At 35.9% G+C, this 6693-nt stretch overlaps 1 long non-coding RNA gene across 5 annotated transcripts in view; it reads right to left on the bottom strand.

The window, feature by feature from the left end:
* Positions 1-1245: 1245 nt before the first annotated feature.
* Positions 1246-6693, bottom strand: part of LOC131897226 (uncharacterized) — a 31581-nt gene continuing 26133 nt past the window's right edge. For 3 of the 5 annotated variants that reach the window (XR_009375594.1, XR_009375592.1, XR_009375596.1), the window contains one exon: positions 4479-4737. This is a non-coding gene — a long non-coding RNA (uncharacterized LOC131897226). Of the gene's footprint in view, positions 1855-2198; positions 3247-4478; positions 4738-6693 lie in introns of those variants that run through there. The other 2 variants (XR_009375595.1, XR_009375593.1) reach the window with 2 other exon arrangements.

Genomic DNA, 6693 nt, shown 5'->3' with positions numbered 1-6693 from the left:
CATGTACCAAACACAGAGGTTTGTTTCTTTTGTATATTACCTGCTAACTCTATGTGTGACTCTGCTTCTTGTCTACCACGTATTTGTTAAATCTTTTTGTTGATCTTTGTTTAAAAAAAACCAAGTAAAGAGTCTATCTTGAATATAGAAAGAGAAAATGATACACTACAATAACAAGAAAATCAATTTAAGTGATATGGACTCTTCCTTAAATATGTGAGAGATCCAAAGACCAGCACATTAAAAATGTTAAATACATAGAAAGTGATTGATCTACAATCACTTACCTAGTAAATACTGGTTTTTTTCCTAAAAGAAGAAATGAAAACATTTTAAAATAAAAGAAACCCACAAAAGTTTGTATCTAGTCCACCTGCACTGTAAGGAGTGGGTCTTGTTCAGTCTAAATAGACTTGCCTAAGGAGAAAATTTGATGTTGGGGAGGAATAAAGAGCAACAAAAATGATAACAGTCTAAAAAATGCACAAGACATTTATCTTTCATTTCATTTATGTGGAAATACACTATACTGCTTAAAATCAAATATAGAATACCAGGGTTGTGATGTATACATATATTTTGAATATAGCAATTTTAACATAATGATGTTGTCTTGGTCAATATTCTATTACTGTGAAGAGAAACCATGATGATGGCAATAAAACAAACCAATAAATAAATAAATAAATAAATAAATAAATAAATAAATAAATAAAAGCATTTAATTGGGGCTTGCTTACAGTGCCAGTAGTTTAGTTCATTTTCATCATGGTGGGACATAGCAGCATCCAGGCAGACATGGTGCTGGAGAAGTAGCTGAGTGTTCTACTTCTACATCTAGATCCATAGGCAGCAGGAATTGAGAGAGCCACTGGGACTGACTTGGGCTTTTGAAACCTCATATCCCACTCCCAGTGCACACTCCCTCCAACAAGGCCATCCTTCCCAAGTAGTGCCCCTCCCTGATGACTAAGCATTCAAACATATGAGCCTATGGGGGACATTCTTATTCAAACCACCAATGATGTTAAAGTTTAACACAAATGATGTAAGTATTTAATAGGCTTATGAAAATTCAAGATTTCTGAACAGTATATGAACTATCACAAATAAAAACTCCAGAGAGACATTGAATGGATTGTAACCTATGTTTTATAGTCAACACAAATACTTGGCAAAAATTACAAATAAAACTGTCTTAGTTTCTTTTCCTGTTGCAGTGATAAAATACTCTGACAAAAACAATTTAAGGGAGAAGGGTTTATTTGGCTCACAGTTCAAGGTGCATCATGGTGGAGAAGTCAAGGCAACAGGAGCTAGAAGCAGTTGTTCATATCGTGTGTAGAGCAATGAATACATGGATCTACTCAATTGTCTTTCTCCATTTATATAGTACCAGATCCCAGTTAGGGAGTGGTGCCATCTACAGCAAGCAGGTCTTCCTACTTCAATTAAGTAAATCAAGATAACTCCCAATAGGTATGTACAGAGGCACTCTCTCAAGTGATTGTAGACACTTTCAAGTTGCCAGTCAATATAGCATGAATTCTAATTGATCTAAATCAAAACCCAGAGTCAGGTATCATGGTAAATTCTGAAAAGTCAGAGAAGTAAAGGAGCCAGCCACTAGAGAGACTTCTCATTTCTGCTGAATCCTCACTTCTTCTCTCCATCCAGCCATATCATTTCCTGTCTCCTCCTCCCAAGTGCTGAGACAAAGGCATGAGATCCCAAGTGCTGGGATTAAAGGTGTGTGCTACCACTGCCTGTCCTCCAGTTCTGCAGTATGATCTCCAGGCAAGCTTTATTTGTTATATCACAAACAAATATTACCACATTTCTCCTTTTTTTGGTCTAAAATAAAAAAAGAACATTGTAACTAATATAAGAAAAACTATATACAATAAATACAATAAGTACATGCAATATATACATCAACAATGTATAGTGCATAAACATTTGACAAATTCAAAGAAAATACTCCATATCTATCCTATTTTGGTGAGTCCAAAAGGCTGTACCTAATTCACTTTCTATTCTAACTTGCATTACCAAAATTATCTTTTAATGTCTCTCAACCTTACACACTTCACACCTCTTTAGTGAATTTCTTTTCTGAATCTGGTAACAAGGAAAACTATAACTATAACTATAAAGTCTTCTACTCCATCAGAGACCGAAGAAGTAAATAATATTACCTGAGTAAGCAGGAAGTGCAAGCAAGTGAATTAAAAAAATGTGAGAAATGACAGAAACAACTGGCTATCTGAACTGTCACTCAAGATTCCTCTGCAATGTTGGGACATCCCTCTTCAGCCTACAGGCCTAGCATGTCTGACAGACTTTTCTGTGAAGCAAAATATTCTGAAGTGTTGTCTTATCTTGTCTTGGCAAAGTTCTGCAGTCACTTTCTTTTCTGTCCTGCTTGTCCAATTTGGATAACATACTGTCAGCAGTTGAAGCAAGGGCAGTTTATTGCACAGTGGCTAACTTTTGCCACAAAGAAAGTAAACTCCATGTGGAGTTTCTTCAATGCCCATCATCTCCTCTGAAGTAGATTGGTACAGCTAGGAGTAGACATGTCTCATTATCTTAAAAAAAATAACCTATGTTATTAAAACATCTTAATGCCATATTCATTTGCACCCCAAAGTGTTTGAAGACCACTTGTCTATCTAAAATATATCTCTGTTCGACCTTGAAAACATACCTAATATGACTACAAGTTTGATTGTAATATGTCACCAATTACTAACCTGCATTTCCTTATTATCCTAAGTAGTTGATAATAATAACTTTCAAGGAAGGGCTAAAAATTTTCATTATATTGGTAAATGAATTGTATAGGTATAATACCTTGAACAAGAGTAGAAATGTATGTACAGTATGTTCTAACAAAAAATAATCTCAAATTTGTATCAATATACAAAGATCCATATCAATATAAAATATTTAAAACAAGTAGTTGCTTTTGAAAAGTAGATTCAACAATCTACCTTCTATCCTATCATTTTTATATCCCCCTTTTTTCTTTTCAAAACAAGAACCCTGAATTTAATCTCATTTGTTCTCTTTTTTTCAAACCATTACCAATAACAACTTGTAACCAATCATCCTAAACAATGACAAATATCCATAACCCATTGAACAACTAAAAAACCACCCACCCTACTTTTTGGAAATGTTGATGTCTTGTTCTTAAAATTACTTCCTGCTGACTGGGGGCAACAGCATCTTTAAGGGATCCTGAAAAGAAAAATTTGATTTAATTATCAAGTCCTGGGAGAGTTTGCTGTCCAGTCTCTGTGTAATGGAAAAATGTAGGGCTTGTCTCAAGTCCTGGCTAGAGTAGTCTGTGAGGCTGGATCATCTTAGCTAGCCACCTCAAAATTGTCCTGAGCAGTTTGTAGTCCAAATTTGATCTTTGAATGGTGATTTTTTTCAGCTTAGTGGCATTATCATAGTCCTGGTGGAATCATCGTTGTGAGGCCCCATCATCCTTTTGGAAACTTCAAAGGTCATTATTAGGTGTGGTCATGGTTCACTGTTGAAAACTTAAACATTTTAAATGTGGTATGCAGCAGATCTCAAAGAGGTTAAAGGATTAATATTTGTTATATACATCCAGAGTAAAAAATCTTAATTCCTAGTTACCTAATAGAGACTCAAACCCAAAATCATGTACAGGAAGCTAAATGAAGCCTTTTTCTAAAATTAGTTTGTACTCTATATGACCATTAATATTATGACAAAAAGTTTATTGCTGTGGATATCACTCTGTATAAATAAAATGCTGATTGGCCAGTGGCCAGGCAGGAAGTATAGGTGGGACAAGCAGAGAAGAGAATTCTGGGAAGTGGAAGGCTGAGGAGAGAGACACTGCCAGCTGCCGCCATGACTAGCAGCATGTGAAGATGCCGGTAAGCCACGAGCCATGTGGCAAGGTATAGATTTATAGAAATGGATTAATTTAAGATATAAGAACAGTTAGCAAGAAGCCTGCCACGGCCATACAGTTTGTAAGTAATATAAGTCTCTGTGTTTACTTGGTTGGGTCTGAGCGGCTGTGGGACTGGCAGGTGAGAGAGATTTGTCCTGACCATGGGCCAGACAGGAAAACTCTAGCTACAGTTTAATATATCTATATCTATATCTATATCTATATCTATATCTATATCATCTATATCTATATCATCTATATCATCTATCTATCTATCTATATAGATATAGATATAGATATAGATATAGATATAGATAGAGAGAGAGATCTTAAAAATTTTGAGACAATATTTTTACCTTAAGAAAAGTGTTAAAGCACCAAAATAAAACAAATGGATCATGAGATTAGTAGCAACAGAATAGTCCCTAAATTTGTTTTTTTTCCTGTCCCATATCAGGTGGCCCTTCTAACATAAGACAGAGATTTTGGATTTTCCTTTTAACAAGAATGTTTGTGTTTAGAAAAAGAGAGAGACATATTCCAACTCCAAAACCAGCTTAATTTTTTAATTGGTCTTTGACTACAAAAAGACCATTTGCATTATATGTCTGTAGAGAATAGCAAAAACAAACATTTAGAAAGATTTATGAAATTTTATCCTGTTGGAGATGTGATATACCAATATGCCAATTTACTCTTTTGCTTGGGACATTTTTTCTGGATGATTTGTCCTTTTTCTTTACAAGTCTCATTTGTCCAGGGGTCTTCAGATTCCATAGCTAGATGGCTTCATTCTCCTGAAAAGACAAAAACAAAACCTTACCCCAACCCTAATTTTGGGAAAGTTCCCTTATAGCAAGTTATGTCTGATTAAATGAAAACCATTTATTAGTTGTATAAGTTAGTTTAAATTGAATGGTCATGCTGATTGATGAACTATCAGCTCTTCTAATTAAGAGGTCTCTCTTGTTCAAATCTAATCTTTATCAATTTTGATGGTATCTATAGCTTTTCTTCTCCTCTTGGAAACAAAAACAAAACCTCTTCTCCATGTAACACATATCCTGGTTTCCATTCTGAGGTCAGCGCATCTTTAAAGTACACAAGCTAATTTAATTCCATAGTTTTTTCTATTAAGTAATGTCTCTCCACAGCTGTTGTTTCTTTTGTCATTAGCATTTAGAAAATTCAAAGTTAATAAAGCAGTATATAATCTATCTCTGGGAGTCTTTATTACCCCCTTCTGTTTATTTAGAATATCCTTTAAGCTGGGCGGTGGTGGCGCACACCTTTAATCCCAGCACTCGGGAGGCAGAGCCAGGCGGATCTCTGTGAGTTCAAGGCCAGCCTGGGCTACCAAGTGAGTTCCAGGAAAGGTACAAAGCTACACAGAGAAACCCTGTCTCGAAACCCCCCCCCAAAAAAAAATAGAATATCCTTTAGAGTTCAATTTGGTCTTTCTATAACTGCTTGCCCTGTAGGATTGTGTGGTATACTCATAATATGATTTATATTGTAACAAGTAAAATGCTGTTTCATTTTACTAGAGACATATACTGGAGCATGTAGATGTAACCAACCGTCTTATTAAATAAGAAACACAGAGCTGATTTAGAGAAGAAAGCCAAGAGGTCAGAACTAAGAGCCTTACCCTTCCTGCTTCAGTGATCCTACTTCAGCCAAGAGAGCTCTTCAAAAAGGGGCCTACTTCCTGTGTGTATGTCTTTATATAGTCTAGCTGTTCTGCCATCTCATCGGTTGTAAACCTAAACACGTGACTGCCTTGTCACTGCCTGTATGTACCGCCCTCCAGGTCCTTAAAGGGGTGCGCCACCACCGCCACGCACTTGCTATGGCTCTAAAACTCTGACCCCCACGCAACTTTATTTATTAACATACAATTAAAATCACATTTCAGTACAAGTAAAATACCACCACAGGAGCATTGTTAGTCTTAATTTGTACAGGTATATCTGTAATGGCCATAACTTCTAGCAAATGAGTGATTACAGAATCAGCCTTTTCAAAATTCAAAGCAGCACCCTCCATTGAAATCCTGAGTAGGTATCAATGGTGAAGTGTACATATTTCAATTTTCCAATTCTACAAAATGAAACATTTCATCTTCCAGATTCCATTCTTTGTGTACCCTTTGGGTTACTTCCTGCAGGTAGTGAAGTTTGGTTGTATAAAAAACCAGTAGAACATTTCCTTATAAACTCCTTGGCTTGTTGCCAAGTGATGGAAAAATCCTTTTTCAGCTGGGCGGTGGTGGCGCATGCCTTTAATCCCAGCACTCGGGAGGCAGAGCCAGGTGAATCTTTGTGAGTTTGAGTCCAGCCTGGTCTACAAAGTGAGATCCAGGACAGGCTCCAAAGCTACACAGAGAAACCCTGTCTCGAAAAAAAAAAAAAAAAGAAAAGAAAAAATATCCTTTTAACACCCTTGCTACTAACATGGTGGGGTTTTTTATGAAACTCTGAGGCCTCCAGCACATTTCCTATCAATAGTTGATCAATTTTTTAATGACCTTGTGCTAGAAGGCCTTGCAGAACGATATGGAATCAAATGTTTGTTATATATAAGGGATGATTCCTATTCCTGATTATTTCTTTTAACTGAATAAATAACAAAGTTAATTCTGACTCATCAGGAATAAGTTCAGCAATTTCAATGTGTAAAACAACTTTTTCTGCATACTGAAAGTCAGTAACTATGTTAAGAGGTTGTGTAAAATCTATTAATACCATATA

Source organism: Peromyscus eremicus, chromosome 20 (genome assembly GCF_949786415.1).
Source record: "Peromyscus eremicus chromosome 20, PerEre_H2_v1, whole genome shotgun sequence".
NCBI lineage: Eukaryota > Metazoa > Chordata > Mammalia > Rodentia > Cricetidae > Peromyscus > Peromyscus eremicus.
The sequence above is the reverse complement of the archived record's forward strand: the minus strand, read 5'-3'. Positions and strand labels throughout refer to the sequence as shown.